Source organism: Physeter macrocephalus, chromosome 1, assembly GCF_002837175.3.
Source record: "Physeter macrocephalus isolate SW-GA chromosome 1, ASM283717v5, whole genome shotgun sequence".
Classification (NCBI taxonomy): Eukaryota; Metazoa; Chordata; class Mammalia; order Artiodactyla; family Physeteridae; genus Physeter; species Physeter macrocephalus.
The window spans coordinates 121,229,214-121,251,886 of record NC_041214.2 but is presented as its reverse complement, the minus strand read 5'-3'; the positions used below and the strand labels follow the sequence as shown (position 1 = coordinate 121,251,886).

The 22,673-nt window shown below is 37.2% G+C and overlaps 1 pseudogene; it reads right to left on the bottom strand.

Moving 5' to 3' along the window:
• The window catches only part of LOC102986904 (zinc finger protein 670-like), a 97,925-nt pseudogene extending 76,513 nt beyond the window's left edge, over positions 1–21,412 (bottom strand).
• Between the last annotated feature and the right edge of the window lie 1,261 nt (positions 21,413–22,673).

Sequence of the window (22,673 nt, the reverse complement as noted above, 5' to 3'; positions counted from 1 at the left end):
GCCTGTGGGGGCTTCCCTGGTGGCGCAGTGGTTGAGAGTCCGCCTGCCGATGCAGGGGACACGGGTTCGTGCCCCGGTCCGGGAGGATCCCACGTCGCGGAGCGGCTAGGCCCGTGAGCCATGGTCGCTGAGCCTGTGCATCCGGAGCCTGTGCTCTGCAACGGGAGAGGCCACAACAGTGAGAGGCCCACGTGCCGCAAAAAATCTGCCTGCCAGTGCAGGGGACACGGTTCAAGCCCTGGTCTGGGAAGATCCCACATGCTGCAGAACTAAGCCCGTGCACCATAACTACTGAAGCCCGCGCGCCTAGAGCCCAGGCTCTGCAACAAGAGAAGCCACTGCAATGAGAAGCCCGCGCACCGCAATGAAGAGTGGCCTCCACTCACCGCAACTAGAGAAAGCCCACGTGCAGCAACGAAGACCCAATGCAGGCAAAATTAATTAAATAAATTAATTAATTTTAAAAAATTAAATAATCCAATATCCTTATTCTTGGTCCTATCTACCATAATTGTCCTAATTTCATTGCTTTTAAACTAGGGAAATAATATCAGATTATTGAAAGAAACATTCTTATAAGGAAAGAAATCTGCCTCTTCATTGTGTAAAAAGATAGGCATAGAAAATAGCAGTAAACTACTTTAAATTAAAGTAGGTGGTGACACTCATTGCAGCTGATGTTCCAGGTGTGATCTCTTTGCTAGAGTAAATTAACATATATGTTCTCATTAAGATCAGATTTTGATCTGGCAAGTGCCCCCTCTCCCCAGTTGTAATTATTAAACATCATCTGGCAAGGGCAGCGGAAAAAGTTCCTTCTTTTACTTTGGAAGTATTTCATATTTCTGGTCATCTGTCAAAATCTAATGCTCAGGGCACTTGATCATAGCACCATCCCACAGGACATTATACTGGCCCAGAATATCCATGACCTCATCATGATCGGACCTGGTGAGCAGGAAGCAGCAAATATCCCAAATGTGTTGACAAGACATATGCATGCCAGAGGAAGAAGATAAACCTCATGAAAATGTAGAGAAATGTCATCTTTGTGAGGTTCTAGGAATCCAGTAGAACTGAGAAATGCCCAGATATCTCCTCAAAAGTAAAACTCAAGTTGCTTTGCTTTCCATCTCTATAACTCAGAGACACAATGCTTAGTGTGCTCCTTTAGAGTTTGAAGGCAAGGTTAATATGCTGGCCTTTAGTAAGTGGGAAAGGCAAGGAAATGGATTCTCCCCTAGAACCACAAGAAAGAAATGCAGTTCTAATGACCCAGGTGGGATTTCTGACTTAAAGAACTATAAAGATAATATTTTTTTATTGTTTCAGGACATTAAGTTTGTGGTAATTTGTTACACAGCAATAGAAAACTAATGCAAAACCAAAGCAATGAAAGATTCTGAAGTTTTTTCTTGCTTGGGCTTTATGACCTGGCAGATTCAACAGTGCTCCAAATGTCTGTGGCAGATATGAATGCTGATGGACCATCTGGGAATCACTGATAGGGGAATCATGATTCAGATTTCCAGATTTTTGGGATTGCAGCTATGTGTTATTATGCACACAAAACACTTACACTTTGAGAAACAGCTCCTGGGCTTGCTATTAGGCTCTGGTAGAGGTGGAATGCCTGATCTGGAACACTACATGAGCATGTAACCTGATCTGCCCATTTCTGAACTGTTGTTATGTGATCCACCAAATCATAAAGTTGGGTGCAGAGAAGCACTCTGATCACAAGTTAGATAAGGCTTTTCCAGTCTCTGAGAGCACAAGGAAGTTTCATATATATTTGGTGCAGGGTCTCCTGGAACTTTCTGCCCCTGCATCGTTCCATCTCTCTCAACCTGAATCTCTTGGTAAGTTCCCTCTGATGATTGGTTTAAAAAAAACAAAAAAACAAAAAACTTCATCTAGATTTACCAGTGCTCACCAAAGTCACCTATTGCAGAGGAGGGGCTTAATATTCATATAGACAATATAATCAATTCTGAGTGTATCACTCAGCCAATATTTCCTGAGTTCATGGAAAAAAGATACCCATATTGGCAAGATTAGTAGAGTTATGTACAAAGATAAAGTTATGGACTCAACAATATGATATTCCTTATAACAAGCCTTATCTGAAGACTGTCTCTGCTGTATTCTTCATCTGCAACAGCAGAAGTCAAGGCTAAGTTCCTAATATGGCTCTATTCTCTAATGCACTGACCAGACACCTGCAGGCAGAGTGATTACATTGGAATTCTTGCACCAGGGAGATTATAAAATTTTGTCTTCATGGTAATACATACTTATTCTGGATATGGATATACCTGCCTTGTCCCTAATGCTTCTTCCCATACCACCATCCATTGTTTTATTCATGATTACTGTATCCTGTGCATTGTTTCTGTCTGAGGAACTCTTTTTTCTGCAAAATAAGTAAGACAAATAGGCTTTCCAATTCTATTATGTATCTCATCATCCCCAAATAGCTTCCTTATAGAATGTCAGAAGGCCTGTTGAAGATTCAGTTATGGGACCAGTTACAAGAACACATTAGTTTGTGGTGCTGTCCTACAGAATGCAAAATAAGCTTTTAACATTATTTTGATCTTATGAACAATGAATGGAGCTGTTTCTTCCAAAGCCAGAAGAAATGGATTTGGGAACCAAATAGTAGAAGAGGATAGAGGTGGCTTCTATCATTGTTTCTTCTAATAAATCACTCAAATAATTTGTTCGTTGTCCCCAGAACTTTGGATGCTGGTATCTTAATGCACCTAATTACCAAGAAAGGAGTGCTTCCACCAGGAAATATAACAATGTTTTAACTGAAATAAAATTTGCCCTCTTACTGGTGAGTATGCTTCTTTGTCTCAGCTCTGCTGCCTCATTTTCCCTTCTTATTGTCCATTTGTCAGACTATATCTGTACTTCTAATCATATGTAATAGTTCTAGTGAAACATAAATACTAATTTCCTCTCTCTTAGTTCTTACTGCAAATTTTTAGAAAAGCATATCTGAGTGTGATGGGGTCAGATTTTAACCCCAATTTGATTAGCAGAGGTCAGAGAGCCAGTGATTAAGGTCAGAGGCCAAAGAGAAAAAAGGGTCATCACTGTCTATGCAGACATTCCAAAATGTGCCTTGATAACCAGGTTATCATGTTCACTATCTCACTAAATCCTCACATCAAATGCAACTGAGATGTCAACTGAGGACTTCCTGTCCTTTGAGTTATGATGGACTTGAACCCCCAACTACATGCTCTGTGGAAGTTCTATTTCCTCCATATGATGTCGGTAAGTGCCCAAGAGGCTTATGTTTTCCAATCAGGCATCCTGCTTCCATATAATTACCTCTGCTCCATTCCCCTCTAACCCAATGTAAAGCTCAACGACTTATTTAATTTCCACTAAAAGAAAATAAAACAAAAACAAAACTATTCACTTATATTATGCATCATACTAAGAGTTTAGAATTATAGAAAATTTCACTTCACAGCAAAACAACAACAAATCCCACTATACTCTTTCTCATAAGATTTTTAATAATGTGAACATTGGTCTTTCAATTTGTGCACTGTTGGCTCCTCTCTGGTCAATTTCCACTCAGGGACCAGAAAATGAAAACAAAATAACCAAATTTTCTCATGCTCTACAAGTTAACCCTTTCTTAGCTATATTGTAGAAATATCATCTTCAAATTCAATACATTAATCAAGTTGTTATCTCCCCCCATAAAGAAAATCTCCTCTTTAAAACTCTATCAAGTAGTAATATATGATAAATTTATCAATTGATCAATTTTGACATAGTTAAATGATCACAAGATATTGGAATAATTGTCCCTGTGTTAGAGAGGAGGGATATGAGACCAAGCAATGATAAATTAAGTGCCACATTAGGAAGAGATGTAATATTTTTTTTTTTTTTTGCGGTACGCAGGCCTCTCACTGTTCTGGCCTCTCCCGTTGCGGAGCACACGCTCCGGACGCGCAGGCTCAGCGGCCATGGCTCACAGGCCCAGCCGCTCCGCGGCACGTGGGATCTTCCCGGACCAGGGCACAAACCCGTGTCCCCGGCATCGGCAGGCGGACTCTCCACCACTGCGCCACCAGGGAAGCCCGAAGAGATGGAATTTTAACCCAAGTAAGTTATAGTCCAAATTCATGCTGTTTCCACTGCAACAGACTTCTTCCCAGAGGTTTATTGATGCCTTGCTATTTACCAGAGACTTCTTATTACATTTCATTTATTCTTCACAGCAACATTTGTAAAGTCAGCAGTCAGGATATTTTAAATTTTGGCATCTAGTCAAGATATATTCTGACTAGCTGTGATAAGTTTTTGAACCTCTGTTTCTTCACCTGTAAAATGAAGCATTTGGACTTAATTATCTGCGTGGCCACTTTTGATTCTAATCTTAGGGAACCATATTATGTTTGCTGTCATTCTTTCTCACTCTGTCTGTAGTAGCAACTTCACTCTAGTTTGATAAATGCTTCATTTCTAGCACTTATCATATATATTTGTTAATTTTCCACATATGTGTCTGTTAGTTATATTCTGGAGGACAAACCAAGTATTTATCTTATGTTCCCAACACCTGTATATAGTAAGAACTTAGTGAATACTTTGTGAATACAAGAATTCACATTTGTGAATACTTGATTAACAAATGAACACATATGATTTAATTAATCTAGAACTGTACATGAAGAAATGATTCATGTTTATTAATAGACTAATGTGAAAGGCTGAATTGATGTTCAGTACAATTCAAGGGAAAAATAATACCCATCAGCCAGATAGGTTTTATTTTAACAAGTGAAGCACAAACAAAACTCCATTTACAAAGGTGAAAGTGAGTTCATTTGTGAATGGGTAGTGCATTCTTTGTTTTTACATTCTTTGTTGGTTGGTTGGCTGACTTTTGTTTGTTTGTTTATATTGAAATATGAGTATGAAAATATTGTGTTCACTTTGGCCATTCATGGGCTTTGTTTTTATGGTACCCCATAACGCATTTATACATCTATTTCACGTATTTGTGTATGTATAAGGTAGAATAACTTAATTCTGTTTTGAAAAATAAGAGAATTAGACATCTATGAATACGACAACAGGACTGACTATAATGAAGTTTAAAAAAACCCACTTTTTTTTGTTTTCACTGTTATTGTGTTGGCCAAAAAGTATCTTTGGTTTTTAAGTAAAAATAAAAGACACATTTTTCATTTTCACCAAGAACTTTATTGAACAATGTAGTCACCATTTTGTTCCACTACTTTTTGCCATTTTTCAGGCAACTTCATAATTCCATCTTCCCAAAACTTTTTATCTCTTTGAGCAAAGAACTGCTCCAGGTGCCTTTACAGTCTTCCAGGGAATTGAAGTTTTTTCCATTAAGAGAATTTTGTGAAGACTGAATCAATGGAAATTTGAAGGTGAAATGTCTGGTGAATACGGCGGATGAATCAGAACTTCCCAGCCAAGGCGTAACCGTTTTTGCCTGGTTATCAAAGAAACATGCAGTCTTGTGTTATCCTGATGGAAGATTATGCATTTTCTGTTGACTAATTCTGGACGCTTTTCATAGAGTGCTGCTTTCAGTTGTTCTAATTGGGAGCAGTACTTGTTGGAGTTAATCATTTGGTTTTCTGGAAGATGCTTATAATAGAGGACTCCCTTCCAATCCCACCATCACCTTCTTTGGATGAAGACGGCCTTTAGTGTGGTTGGTAGTGGTTTATTTCGCTTGCTCCACAATCTCTTCCGTTCCACATTATTGTACAGTATCCATTTTTCATCACCCGTCAAAATTTGTTTTAAACATGTAATGTTTTCATTACATTTAAGTAGAAAATCGCATGCGGAAATACAGTCAAGAAGGTTTTTTTTTTTTTTTTTTTTTGCTTAACTTATGTGGAACACAAACCTCAAAGCGATTCACATAACCAAGCTGGGGCAAAGGATTTTCAACACTTGATTTGGATATTTTGAGTATGTCGGCTATCTCCCAAGTGATATAACATTGATTGTTCTCAATTATTGTTTCGATTTGATCGCTATCAACTTCAACTGGTCTACCCTACAGTGGAGCATCGTCCAGCGAGAAATCTCCAGCATGAAACTTTGCAAACCACTTTTGACACATTCAATCAGTCACAGCACCTTCTCCATACACTGCACAAATCTTTTTCTGTGTTTCAGTTGCATTTTAACCTTTCTTGAAATAATAAAACATATGCCGAAAATGTTGCTTTGTTTCTTCCATCTTCACTATTAAAATGGCTACACAAAAATTCACCAATTTTGATAAGTCTTTTTTTAAATGCACGTCGATATGACAGCTGTCACATACAATCTAACAAAATTGTTTCTAGTGAAGTTAAAGACAACTAAGTGCTACTAGAGCCATCTTACGGAAAAAATGGAACGAAACTTTTGGCCAAACCAATAGTCATCTGTATGATTCATATATACATATGTTTTACCACTTTCTATGTGGAGAAAAAAGATAAATTTTCATTGATGGAATTTAGATGAAAACTTGAATTAAAATCTTAATTGTGCATTTTCTTTGTTTTGCTCTATTCTGTTGTCCAAACATCTCCTGGGCAAAGCTTGTGTGTACAGCGCTGTGCCATGCTATAGATCAAGGCTCATGTTCCAGAGTCTGCTCAACTGTCTTGGCCAGGGTGGGTCAATTGATTTTCCCATCTATGTGCATGAAAGCTTAGAATGTATTAGCATTTCCTTTTACCAAAAATAAATGAAATGAAATGTAATGAAATAAAAAGTAAAATGAAACCAAAAAAAGTGTTCATCTTGTTAGCTGTTGAGTTTTTAAGCTGTTTTATAACAGAATGTTTCAGATGTAAATGTTACTGGTAATTAGGTTTGCTTACTTGCCTTCCCTCTTTTCTTCAGTCAGAAGCATTATCTTATAGGAAACATTATTTGGTGGAGCTAACTGGAAATAAGAAGCAAAGAAACAATTTTACCATCCAGTGTGATTAGCAGAGATACATAATTGCCTGCCTATTTACTTTGAAGTTGTCATTTAATGAAGTGGTTCTAACTAAAACTCTAATGGAGAAAAATTCTTAATTCCTTTTTAATATTTCCCTATGTCTAGGAAATGTAATTTAAAATAAATTTGAATGCTGATTGTTGAATTATATTCTTTCCCATCAGCACATCAAGTTGTTTCTCTGTTTATAGGCAACAAAACAGATCATTTAAGATGTTACACAAAATAAACAGCCAATCATTAGAAGATAAGCATAACAAATCACACCAAAATGCCAATTCCTATATGGTTAAGCTAATTTAAATGTTTCTTTTTTCATCCAATGCTCTTAATATACTTATTCCAAAACAGGTTACCAATTCACATATGTTTTCTGCATTATATATTATTTATAAAATAATATTTAAATAAATTCTTTACTATAAATTCAAATAGAATTTTGTCCATAGAAATTGTACAATTGATATGTTTAAATTTCCCTACTAAACATATCTATTCAGCATTATGCTGAATGAGGAGGTCACCTACTGTATGATTCCATTTGTAAATGTTCTTGAAATGACAAAATTATAGAAACAGAGAACAAGCTGGTAGTGGCCAGGTAGTAAGGATGGTGAGACGGGAGAGGGTAGGTGTGACTACAAAGGGGTAACCATGAGGGAGCTCTTTGTGGTAATGGACTAGATCTGTATCTTGATTACAGTGGTGGTAACATGAACCTATACATATGATAACTGGCACAGAAACTATATACACATGCTGTACTGATGTCAATTTCCTGGATTTGAATATACTTACATAAGATGTAACCACTGGGGAAAATTAAGGAAAGGGATTATGAGACCTCTTTGTACTATTTTTGTGGCTTCCTGTGAATCTATAATTATTTCTAAATAAATTTTTAAAATATATACATATTATATATACACACACACACACACACACACACACACATATATATATATGTAGTATAGTGTAGTAGTTAAGTCCATGAAAGCTAGAAACAGATTATGTGGATTAGAATCTTTCCAGCTTTACCTCTTACCAGCTGGTTTTATGTCTCATCAGTTATAAGACTTTAAATTGGACTGAAGTTATCCTTCTCTGCAAAATGTAGAAAATAATGTTCCCTATCTCTTATGTAAATACCTTAAAACACTGCCTGGCCTCTAGGAAACGCAATTAAAGTGATTTCTATCATCATCATCATCACCAAGATTATGGATTCTATGTTTCATGTTACTATTTAGGACTGTGGTCCCTAACTACTTATTATTAGCAAACCCCCTCACTCTTAAATATGTCCAATTGGGAATATAAACCATGTGGACACCTAATTTAAAAGTTTATTATACTTAGATCCAGTGCATGTTGGTCCTCTCCAGCACAACAATTCTTGCTGTGTAAACTCTGTCTTAAAATAGTCAACAATAAAAAAAGTTTAGTGTCTAATGGCAATCTAGTCTCTTTTTAGGCATCAGTAATTGTCAGAAAGTTCTTTCTTTGAGCTTAAATCTGATTCCCTAAAATGATCTCTCCACTCCCATGATCCTAATCTTTCTTCTGATGCTATACAAATGAGGTTAATTCCCCTTTCACGTTACATTTTTCATACCTCTGAAACTCACTAAATCCATCAAACTCTCCTGCCTCCTTACTGCCCACTCACCTCAGCATTTCTTTCTTTCTTTTTTTTTTTTGATGTTGGGGGTAGGAGTTTATTAGTTTATTTATTTTTGCTGTGTTGCGTCTTCATTTCTGTGCAAGGGCTTTCTCTAGTTGTGGCAAGCGGGGGCCACTCTTCATTGCAGTGCGCGTGCCTCTCACTATTGCGGCCTCTCTTGTTGCGGAGCACAGGCTCCAGACGCGCAGGCTCAGTAGTTGTGGCACACGGGCCTAGTTACTCCACGGCATGTGGGATCCTCCCAGACCAGGGCTTGAACCGGTGTCCCCTGCATTAGCAGGCAGATTCTCAACCACTGCGCCACCAGGGAAGCCCACCTCAGCATTTCTTTTACCTTAGCCTTAATAGCTTCCATTTCATTTACCATTTCTAATGAGCAAACGTTTTACATTTTCATTGCTTTCCCCTGGAATCAGTAGTTTGTCAATATTTATCTAAAATGTGGTGTCTGTGGTTCAACACATGCAAATCAATCAGTGTGATGCACCACATAAGCAAAAGAAAAGACAAAAAACACATGATCATCTCAATAGATGCAGAAAAAACATTGGACAAAATTCAACGTCCATTCATGGTAAAAACTCTTTATACCCAAAGTGGATATAAAGGGAATATATCTCAACATAATAAAAACTATTTATAATAAACACACAGCCAATAAAATACTCAACAGTGAAAAGCTGAAAGCCTTCCTGCTAAAATCTGAAACAAGACAAGGATGACTACTCTCACCTCTTCTATTCAACACAGTATTGGAAGTCCTATCCACAGCAATCAGACAAGAAAAAGACATAAAAGGTATCCAATTGAAAGGGAAGATGTAAAATTGTCATTCTATGTGATGACATAATACTATATATAGAAAACCCTAAAGATTCCACACATAAACTACTAGAGTCAGTAAATTCAGCAAGGTAGCAGTATACAAGATTAGCATATAGAAAGCAGTTGAATTTCTTTACACTAATAATGAAATATCAGAAAAGAAAGGTTAAAAAAAATTTAAAAATCACACCCCCCAAAATAAAATACTTATGAATAAACCTGACCAAGGATGTGAAAGATTTATATGCTGAGAACTATAAAACATTAACAAGGGAAACTGAAGATGATTCAAAGAAATGGAAAGATATCCCATTCTCTTGGATTGGAAGAATTAATATTGTTAAAATGGCCATACTACCCAAGGCAATACAGATTTAATGCAATCCCTGTCAAATTACCCATGACATTTTTCACAGAACTAGAACACATAATTCTAAAAATTTATATGGAACCACAAAAGACCCAGAATTGCCAAAGCAATCCTGAAGGAAAAGAACAAAGTGGGAGGCATAATCCTCCTGTGGTAATGGACTAGATCTGTATCTTGATTACAGTGGTGGTTACATGAATCTACACATGTGATAAACTGGCATAGAAACTATATACACACATGGTACTGATGTCAATTTCCTGGATTTGAATATATTTACATAAGATACTTCAAATAATACTACAAACAATACTACAAAGCTACAGTAATCAAAATGGCATGGTTTTGGCACAAAAACAGACATATGGATCAATAGAACAGAATAGAGAGCTCAGAAATAAACACATTCACCTACAGTCAATTAATCTTTTACAAAGGAGGCAAGAATACACAATGGGAAAAAGACAGTCTCTTCAGCAAGTGGTGTTGGGAAAGTTGGACAGCCACATGTAAATCAATGAAGTTACAACATATCCTCTCACCATACACAAAAATAAACTCAAAATGGCTTAAAGACTTAAACATAAGACATGACAAGACATGACATCATAAAACTCCTAGAAGAGACCATAGGCAAAACATTCTCTGACATAAATCATACCAATGTTTTCTTGGGTCAGGCTCTCAAGGCAATAGAAATAAAAAAAAAAAAGTAAATAAATGGGACCTAGTCAAACTTACAAGCTTTTGCACAGCAAAGGAAAACATAAACAAAACAAAAAGACAACCTACAGAATGGAAGAAAATATTTGCAAATGATGCAATCAACAAGAGCTTAATTTCCAAAATATACAAACAGCTCATACAACTCAATAACTAAAAAACAAATAACCCTCTAAAAAAAATGGGCAGAAGACCTAAATAGACATTTCTCCAAAGAGGACACACAGATGGCCAATAGGCACATGAAAAGATGCTCAACATCACTAATTATTAGAGAAATGCAAATCAAAACTACAATGAGCTACCACTTCACACCAGTCAGAATGGCCATTATCAAAAAGTTTACAAATAAATGCTGGAGAAGGCATGGAGGAAACAAAACGCTCCTACACTGTTGGTGGGAATTTAAATTGGTGCAGCCACTGTGGAAAACTGTGGTTCCTCAGAAAACTAAAAATAAAATTACCATATCATCCATCAATCCCACTCTTGGGCATATATCCAGACAAAACTATAATTCAAAAAGATATATGCACCCTTATTTTCATAGCAGCACTATTCACAATAGCTGAGACATGGAAACACCAACATAAATGTCCATTGACAGATGAATGGATAAAGCAAATGTGGTACATCTATACAATGTAATACTACTCAGCCATAAAAAAGAATAAAATAATGCCATTTGCAGCAACATGGATGCAACTAGAGATTATCATACTAAGTGAAGTAAATCAGAAAGAGAAAGACAAATAGCATAAGATACCACTTATATGTGGTATTTAAAATATGACACAAATGAACCTATCTACGAAACAGAAACAGACTCATGGATATACAGAACAGACTTCTTGTCGCCAAGGGGGGGCGTTGGGCCAAGGTGGGGGGGTCATTGGGGGAGGGCTAGAATGGGAGGTTGGGGTTAGCAGATGTAAGCTATTACATAGAAAATGTATAAACAACAAGATCTTACTGTATAGCACAGGAAACTATATTCAATATCCTATGATAAACCATAATGGAAAATTATATTAAAAATGTATGTATATGTATAACTGAATTACTTTGCTGTACAGCAGAAATTAACACACATTGTAAATCAACTATAGTTCAATAAAAGAAAATAATAAATATAAAATATGTCTGGAGCCAACATCCACCCAGATGTGATCTATGTGCTATATACAGTGGGACTATTGTCTTCCTTATTTAAATCTTGGGATGCATTTATTAATGCAGTTTACTATCACATTTGCTTTACTGGTAGCCATGACACAGTGTATAGGTGCTTAAGTAATTAATATTTGAACTTAGATGTTAATACTTTCTTGACATAACCCATAATACGTGTTAGAATAATTTTCCTGATGTGAATGCTATGATTGTAGCTAGTCAGATTATATATTTCATAAATACATAGATTAATATATAATAATAAATTAGATAAATTATATATCAATCATGAGTTAATAATCAATATTAAATTAGTCATTAATAATTATTAACAAATTATATTATATATGTTATAAATATATAAGTATCTTATATTAATAATAATATTATAATTCAAATAATATTCATATATTTGTATACATATCATAATCTACTTGGGAAAATAATCTGAAGTTATATAATATTTTACCACATTTATTGAAGTGTAGATGATGGGGAGAATATAGTACATACAACTTCAGTTTTGGAGAATAAAGATGTTTCCAAACAAAATGACTCTAAGCTTCCACCCTGAGAATAATAGCAGGTGTATATGAAGAACATGATGGCGAACATGATGCTAATGAATGTTACATTTGCATTGTATATTTGATATGAAAGTATTTTTTATTGAAGCTGTTTATTGAGCTGTGTAACCAGGTTTTACTACTTACAATTCATACAATCACCTCCTAGTTGTAAAATATCCCAATGTACTCCCCATGGCTAGCTATGTTTTATTAGTACCAGCCTATAACAGCCAGGGAAGAGATGTCTTTGTCACTGCTTCACATTAAGATATATCTGAGTGCTACATGAGAGTGTCTGGAAATTGGGTACTTAAATCATCCCTGAGAAAATTTACCACATAGCAACTCTTTGTTTGCATTGCCTGCGAAAGAGTCTTGACAAAGAAGAAGGGTATGGAATAACTTAGTTCCATTTGATTTAAAATAAATTGACATGATATATATTACATAATGTGATCCATAAAGAAACAGGAAATATATATATGTGTGTGTGTGTGTGGAGGGTAAATAATGGGTTGTAATCTTATGCTTCTTAATATATTTTAATAAAAAATTTACTTGTGCTTTTGGAGTAATATTTATAATTTACAGCTAGGACACAATGGTATTCAGAAATCACTTCCTTGGCATGGAGAACAGTGCCATGTAAAAGGCATGGCAAACATAAACCTGGATTCTTGAGCCAGATTTTTTGCAAATGAATTATCAGAGCTCTTTGGAAACAAAAGTCAAAGACTTGAGTCTCATTCCTGCTCTGTCACAATTAGTTATATAACCTGAGGAAGTGTTTAAATTTACTGAGTTTCAGTGTGTTCAAGGGCAAATTGGAGACAATGAGATGGTAAGTGTATTAACACTTTGCTAATTATAAAAAATACAAGATTCTTATAAGATGACCAGCTGATTCAAAGTGAAACATTGAAACTTTGGAGAAAGAACTGGCAACTCAGTTAACCAAAAATTCAGAAGATGGAGGTTCTATCACCATTAATTCTTATGTTTCTAGAAAAATAATAGTGAAGTTCAATCAGGTGAACAGTAAGGCTACTTTCAAATCCAAGCTTTGATGAGTCAAAGATATATAATTGTACAAATATGCATAGAAGGAGGTTTTAAATTGTGGTTGTGAGTAAAATTACTAGAGGAAATGATGAAGAGAAGACTATAAACGAAACACTGAGGCAAGAAGAGGAACTCTCAAGGGAAATACAGAAGGAATGGTTAGAGTAGTGAGAGTAGAAGCAAAACATGTCTTAACAGGTAGGAAAGAAAGAGAGGGATTCTGTATTTATTCTGCACCTTGTTTCTGCCAGGCATATGATAGATTCTTTACGTGTTATGTCTGGTTTCACTCTCACAGTAAAACCGTGTGCTGCATTTTTACTATTGCCATTTCATACATGAGGTAACTTAGGTCCAGAAAGGCTGGAACTGCAATTAACATCCAGGTCCAGTTTCTGTTTTAAGCTGCCCTCCACTTGATAGAAAACATGTGGAAACCAAATTTATGTCATTAGAGAGGAAGTGGTTGATGGTGAAACATACTCAGAAAAGTTTTTGCTAAATAAAATAATGGAGTAGGAGCAGTAATATTAAAGCAGACTTGGGAACAAGAGAAATAAGGTGTTTTGAGTTTAATGGATGAATCTGGCCAGAATTAATTTGAGACATAGGATTAAGCAGAGATAAATGAGAATTGTTGACAACAATGAGAACCTGGCTATGATTAGAGACTACGAAATACTAGTGGGTTCATTTGGTGGTGGGGAAGGGCTATATTAATATGCTCTGGTAATATTTCTCGACTAAAGGAGAGAAACAGAGGGTGGCAGCAACCCAGACTTGGTATTTTCAAGATATTCCCAGAAAAATCTAAGGGGAAATAAGAATAGGCAGCATCTAAATCTTTGCCCATGGATTCCCAGATGGGTAGAAATCAAGTAAGTGTGCAATGGTCCGAGAGGTTACAGAAATGCTGAAATTATTTCTAATGCAAAATACTGTATATTATTTTTGCTTCAGCACCACAGACATAGGCATTAACCATCTGAACAAATCATTTGTTCTCTTTTATCAGTAGCAGCAACACATTTTTTTTCCACAAATTTTTCACATAACCTACATATAAGTATTGAGAATATAAAAGTATGTGATATGTTACATTGACCTACCAATCAGCAACTCCTTATTTTGCAAGCCCAACTGACAACTAAATGCACACATAAAAAATGGACAGAATATGAGCTCTATTTTTGTCCTTATTAACCATTAAGTTAAGTGAACTCTAATTTGAAAACTATTCCTTCTCTTTCCCTACTTTAATAAAGAAAATGAGTTTATCTTTTGTTATAAGAATTGATTGTGTGCCTTCCTGCAAGGTCCTTAACAAATGTGTAGGGGAAAACTTTATAACTGATATTAAAAGGGCAATAGTTTTCTACTTTTCCTTAATTGAAAAGATTTTAATTTAAAATTGTCTGCTATTTCCTACTACTGGAACTAGGCTTTTTATTTTCCACTGCCGATAGAAAGAACATATGCTGAATTCTGTTTCTGCTACTAATTCTCCCCATCTTCCCTCCTCCCTCCTCATCTGATAAACACATACATTTCTTTCCAAACAACTTAAAGGACATCACTCTTTAAGCCTCTCCAACACTCACTCTTTAAGACTCTCCTAAAACTCTCCAACACTCATCCCTCCAGCAACTAACCACTCTCTAAGGTGCCAAAGGAGCCAGGCACTTTGGTGTAGGTTGTTAAGATAACAGGGCTGGGCTGGGCTAGGCAGAGCTGCCATCAAACCCTGGCTCTGCTATGAGCTGTGCCATTTTGGGAAAGTCATCACTCTCTCTGAGCCTTGGTTTCCTCTTGATAGATATCATAATTAGAGTTATTTCTCTACACATACCCTCACACAGCATCGAATTTGTAATCATATATGCATGTATATGTAATAAATTAGACAATATATTAGATACATGTATATAACATATTAGACAAATAAACTCTATTATTGGTTGTCCTCATCCTCAGAGTCTAAAACAGTTTTCATACTAAAAAATGTACTTAATAAATAGTTTTTGAATTAATAAATGAATAATAAAAACAACAGCAATCTATCATTTACTGAGAGCAAGGGTCCATGGCACTGTGTTAAACACTTGACTTACATTCTTATTCAATCTCAGTAACCATTAAATAATGTATGTAGTATCTTAATTTTACTGTTATTATGGGTGAATGTTAGAGTTTAAGAATTTATATAACTAGAGTCATATGTAAATATGTGAAGGCAAGAGAATTTGAGACCGTGTCAATCTGATTCCAAAAGTGAATAGATGAATGAATGAAACAAATGGGTTATTCAGTTAAGTTATGCCCAAACATCCCCAGGGGAAGAGATATGCAGATCCTCCAACGGCCCCTGATCTCTGCCTTCCAGTGTACCCACTCAGTGCAGACTCTGTCTCTCAAGCCCACATTCGAGCCATCAACAACCTGGAGAGATGAAATGAGTGACTTGCCTAGCACACAACAAGGAAGCACAAGGACAAATTTTGTTTTCAGGAGGTAGTATTCGTGAAAACTGGTCTAAACAAAAAGCAAATTATATTTCATCCTCTTTAAAAAAAATTCCTCTTCAGCTTTTTAAATCTAGTGAACAATTCCTCTTTGTAGATTTTTAAAAATAATTTTAAAAGCTACTTGCACATGATTGTTAAGTTTTAGTTCATCCTTCAAGGTGCCTTAAAAAATCCTTTATCAGTTTCATATGATTGTTAAGTTTAAGCTCATTAAGATGCCTTTAAAAATCCCTTACCAGATTTATAGACTTACATAATTTCACTCACAATGATTTCAAACTTTAAAAACCTTTCATCACTTCAAATATCGTAAAAGTCCTCTTTTAACTTTTGTGTTATTCAATTTCAGCACGTTAGACTGGCTCCTAGAGTTTCTAGGCACAGGCAGATGGTTTCACATCTCCCCAGGTAGTATGAACAGGAGTTCATCTTCTGAGGTGAGTTCTGATGGTTAGCACCTTTGGAGTAAGCTGTTCTCCTGCAAGGGTGTTTTACCTTTTCTCTCTGGGGCACATTTGTGTTCTCCTCCCAGAGTCTGCAGGAGATTGACTGTACCTAGTAACAAACTAATCTATCCAGCTCACTGTGTAGAGAGGTTAATTAACTAGGTCCACCCATTACATTTGCAAGGGTATTCCTTCAGATATGCCTACCAACAAATCTTGTACTTTATTTCAATAACTCCATTAATTCTCACCTCTGTAAGAATCCCTGAGTTTCCACCATAGAGCTTTTTAAATTTCTAATCTTCTGCCTTCAGATGTTCACAGAACTAACTCCTCTTTCAGGACCCAACTGTTTCCTCCCAGGAGAGACCTTATCTGACCCTGCCTATTATACTCCAGTCCACCTCTATTTCATTATATTGTGTTAGTTTCTTCATAGTGCTGGGACTATTTGGAATTATTTTATCATTTATTTACTTCTTTACTTTTTCATACCTTCCCTCAATAGAATGTATGCTTCTCATTCACTCCAAGGTGACATCTAAGCCATAAATCAGCCAACAAATTTAAGAGAAAAGAGATATGTTACAGTGACTTGTATGTATCTGAATTCTCACATTACCTTGTTGAAACCTCTACTAAACCAAATACTATTTGGAAATATATATATAATTCCTTCAAGAGACTCAGCCCAGGGATGGTAATATTTTATTCATTTCAAACAACTTATAGACAATGCCCAGTAAATACTTTTAGTTTTATTAATAAATATTCAAGAAAATATAGACTGAACAGAGCTTTGTCTTAAGCAGAGCTATGTTTTACGTCAAATACTATGAATCATGACCTCTTATTGATCAAGTGAGCATCAAGGTGTTTTACTTCCACTGAATCCTTCTCCTTGGTTCTACACTTTCACTCTATGTCTAAGGTATGTGTAGGTAAAGCTAAACCTTAATGAAGTACAGTTTCTTCCATATCTTAATTTTTTTTATTTCTTTTGGTTATGCTGAAGGGAGAAGACTGTAATAAATAAAATAAGTTTCTGTACTTGACAATCAATGGGAAAGTGATGCTAAATAATGTCCATAATACTGGTTTTAACTATTTTACATTCTATGGAAACTCCACAGTGATTGGTTAAAATGTATACTGAATTTTAGGTTCTCTACCTTATGGTACAGAAAATGTCTTTCCTGATTCTGTGCTCCAAAAGGAGTTTCCTTTTGTAGCCTTGGTTATTTTGGATTCGGGAGGTTAAGGGTGACCTCTGGTGGCAATGGTATTTCTCATTCACCTTTAATCTAAGGAGGGAAAAACTGACTTGAGTGCTTTTTACACATCCTAAGAATGATAGAGTTTATGGTTAAAGGGGACTGATCATAATCAGTCGTGTGCGAGTTAAAACAAACAACTGTCCGGGGGGCTGGGGAGTTGGAAGGTAGACACAACTTTGATGCCTAGTGTTTGTCTGTTTTTTTTTTTTTTTATAATACATAATTGTTTTGGAATAATTTAACATATCCTCTCTCAGTACATGAAAGATAATGTTTTAAGTATACAGCAAACATAAAACCAGTTTTACTTGGATTTTTCTAAGAAATATGTACAGAACCTTGTGTTGGACTTTAAAAATATGTATCTTATTTTGCAAGCATGAAAATTTTAATTACTGACCACATATTAAGTTCATTGTTTAGAGACTGCATTCAGCTGTGAATAACAGAAAACTCACACAATCTGCTTCATATAACTGTACAGTGCCCATCTATCATGTGGAACTGTCTGGAAACAAAAAGTACAGGGTAAATGCAACCACTCAATAACACAATCAGGAAATAAAGTCCTATGTGTTTTCTGACATCACAACTGTAACTTTCAGGATAGAGTCAGGAACACAGGGCCACTAGATATAAGAAGATGTTCACTACACAAATTAGACCCAACACCAATATGATAAGAACTGGAGAAAAGAGAGAATGTCAGAGAAGGTCATCAACCAAGAAAGTATAAAATGAGTGGTGTGGGTGGACATGTTGGAGCTTGCAGGAAGGTCCAAATTGTGGACTGGAACATAATAATAATTAGAAACAAATAAAACTAATATTCCACTAGTTACATATTTTAAAATACACTCAGGGGGACTTCTCTGGCAGTCCAGTGGTTAAGACTTCACAATTCTACTGCAGGGGGTGCAGGTTTGATCCCTGGTTGGGGAAACTAAGATCCCACAAGCCATGCGGTGTGGAAAAAAAAAATACACACACACACACACACACACACACACACACTTCAAAAGATCTATGGGTCCAAAAGATTTCATAGTGTAAATAACCTTTATATAAGCAATTCATGATGAAAACACTATATACCAAAAGGCATGTAATTTGGCTGACAGGGTATGTAGTGGGTAGAATGGTGCCTTCCCCCTCCCCCCCAAAGATATGTCCACTTAGAACCTGTGAATGTGACCTTATTTGGAAAAAGAGTCTTTGTAAATGTAATAAGGATCTCAAGATGAGATCATCCTAGACTAGAGTGCGCCCTGAATCCAATGACAGGTGTCCTTACAAGAGAAGGGGATAAAACACTTGGAGGAGAAGGTGATGTTAAGATTAAGACAGAAATTGGGCTTCCCTGCTGACACAGTGGTTGGGAATCCGCCTGCCAATGCAGGGGACACGGGTTCAAGCCCTGGTCCAGGAGGATCCCACATGCTGTGGAGCAGCTGGGCCTGTGCGCTACAACTACTGAAGCCCGCGCACTTAGAGCCTGTGCTCTGCAATAAGAGAGGCCACTGCAGTGAGAAACCTGTGTGCCTCAACGAGGAGTGGCCCCTGCTCGCCGCAACTAGGGAAGGCCTGTGTGCAGCAATGAAGACCCAATGCAGCCAAAATTAAATTAATTAATTTAAAAAAAATTAAGACAGAAATTGGAATGATGCATGCTTGTGTCTACTGGGACTTCCTGGCAGTCCAGTGGCTGGGACTCTGTGCTTCCACTGCAGGGGGCGCAGTTTCAATCCCTGGTCAGGGAACTAAGATCCTGCATGTCTCACAGTGTGGCACCAAAAATAAATAAATAAATAAATAAATAAATAAATAAATAAATAAATAAATGATGGCGTCCACAAGCCAAGAACACCAGGGATTGCTGTAGCCACTGGAAGTTTGTAGAGCACGTGGATCTGATTCTTCTTCAGAACCCTCATGAGTAACCAACCCTAATAATGCGTGATTTCCAATTTCTAGTACCCAGAACTGGAACAGAATACATTTGTTTCTTTAAGCCACCAACTTTGTGGCAATCTGTTAGGGCAGCCCTGGCAAAGTAATACTTAAAGAATTATTATATCCTAGATGTTATTCTCAGAAAGAACTGGAAATAATGAGACAGGGATCTACTTTAAGAATAAGGCACTAATAAAGCCAACAGTATATCCAAGACCTTTGTAAATATTTTCCAATGTTATGCAATTTGTGGTGCACAATACATGTAAACTGCATGCAGGCCTTCCATCATTGGAACTGGCATGGAGTTTCCTTCCTGAGTGAGTTTCCATATGTTCTTTTTTTAAGGATAGGGGAGTATAGAAGGCTTTCCCACACTGCTGACATTCAGAGTTTCTCCCCAGTGTGAATTCTCACATGTCTTTGTAAGGATGAAAGCCTACTGAAGGCTTTACCACATTCCTTACATTCATACAGTTTCTCTCTACTGTGAGTTCTCAAATGTCCTCAAAAAGATGATGAACAACTGAAAGCTTCCCACATTGCTTACACACATAGGGTTTCTCTCCAGTGTGAATTCACACGTGTTCTAAAGTATGAAGGACTACTGAAGGCTTTCCCACGTTTGTTACGTGCGTAAGGATTCTCTCCAGTGTGAGTTCGCAAATGTCCCTTAAAGGATGAAGGAGAACTGAAAGATTTTCCACACTCTTTACATTCATAAGGCTTTTCTCCAGAGTGTGTCCTCATGTGAATCCTAAGGTCTGAGGGCCAGCTGTAGGCTTTCCCACATTCCACACATCTATAGGCTTTCACTCCAGTGTGCATCCTTGCATGTATGATCAGGTAAAAAGAATGAAGGAAGGCTTTTCCACATTCTTTACATTCATAGGCTTTTTCTGCACTGTGAACCTTCACATGTTTTCTAAGAGAAGAGGGAGAAGAGAAGGATTTCTCACATTCTTTACAAGCATAGGGTTTCTCAACAGTATGAGTTTCTCTATGTATCCAAAGGTTTGAGGGAGATCTGAAGGTTTTCCCACATTTTTCACATTTATAAGGCTTCTCTCCAGTGTGAGTTCTTATATAGCCTCTAAGTTTGGAGAAATATATAAAGGCTTTTCCACATTCTTTACATGCATAGGCTTTCTCTTCAGTGTGAGCTCTTATGTGTGCCCCAAAGGATGAGTAAGAAATAAAAGTTCTCCCACATTCCTTACATTGATAGGGTTTTTGTCCATGTTGAAATGATGCTATGGGACTCTTGAGGGATGAAGATCCATGATGGGTTTTTCAAACTTATTGTATTCATAGGATATGACTCCAGTAGAAAGTCTCTTATGTACAATAAGATTGGAAATCTGGTTGGTTTCTCCACATTGATTACTTTCATTATTTTCTGAGGGTATCTCCACCACACGCTATCTCAAATATGTTCCCTGGTTGTTGTGCTGATCTTCAATGCTATGGCATTTCCAGTTTTCTTCCACTGAGGCCAGGTTCCTGAAGGTCTCCAGCATCACATCTCTGTAGAGGTTCCTCTGAGCCAGATCCAACAAAGCCCACTCCTCTGGGATGAAGTCCACAGCCACATCCTCAAAGACCACTGACTCCATCTCCGCCCCGCTCCGAACTCTGCTGGGAGTCCTTTCCGCGGTCTCGCAGCCCTGCGACCTGGGCAGGTGAGAGCGATGGGGAAGATGAACCTCGGGCCGTGCGGGGTAGCGCACCAGCACCACTGCCGGCCGAGAACGACCCCCTACATGGGCTGGGAGCATGCTCGCTCCCCGTACTGTCTGTTTCTTTGGTGTAAATGCCAATCACGGTCTGTTTCAAGCTATGACTGAGACATTACTTAACACAGGGTGGGGAAAAGATGCATACAATCAGCTCTAACCAGCTGGTAGGCTCTGGCTCCAGCACACCACTGGTTGAAACCCTTGCTTGGGTTTTCCATATTCTTCCCTCAATACACATTCAAGGATGGTCAAACACAAAACAAGGAAAGGCACTGAAAACACTGAGCTTTATGTTACTATACTGAGCAGAATAATGCCTCCAGGACAAAGGTTGCCAGATAAACACAGGATGCCCAGTTAAATCTGAGTTGCAAATAAACAGCAAATATATATTTTTATTATGAGTATGTCACAACTATTGTATGGAACATATTTATACTAAAATATATTCATTGTTCATAAAATTCAAATTTAACTGAATACCCTGTATTTTTATTTGCTAATCCTGGTAATCTTAAGAGGGCCACAGAATTAAAAGGTTATTTAAGAGAACATGAAATATATGTGACAGTTGGCAACCTGCAAATCCTCCCAATCAGTGCTCCACGACCAATGGAGCATCTCAACCAGGGCCACTGAATGGCTTAAAGGAGAGACAAGACATGGATTCCCAGGGTGCTTGGGGCACTGGGCATTGCTGGAGAGGCCAAAGCCCCAGAGCATCATCACTGGCCTCTGGGAGCCTAGTCTATTTCCCCTAGGGTTCTGTGATATGATCCCTGTCTATGTTACCATGTTAGGAAGTTTCTGTTCTTGCCCCTTCTTTCCTACCTATGCTAAGATCTGCCCCAATTGTTGGGCACTGGTGTGGTTCCAGGCAGAATGTCCACAGAGTTCTCTGGCCCGGCAATATAATGGGGCTCAACTGTGGTCTCTGAGGCCACGCAGAGTCAGCTAATGGCTGTGATGCTCTGCAGTGCTGGCAGTGATGACAAGAGGCCTCAAACCAGCCCCAGATCCCTGCAGATTACTGTAGGAGAGGGTAGTAGTTTTAGTAAGAGTAGGACTCTGTAATAATTAGAACTCTACACAGTTGGAGAAAAAGAACTGATCATTGGAGTGGCTGCCCTTCTAAAGTAAAGAAAGCACATCTTTGAGATGGTTATAAAGAGGAATTTGCAGGAATCGAATTAACTTTAATGAAAGCCAGAATCGAGAACACTTTAATAGAAATACAAAAGTTGGAAGCCATTAATAAGGACCTGAGATCAAGAAAAGATACTTAGAAAAAGATTGAAAG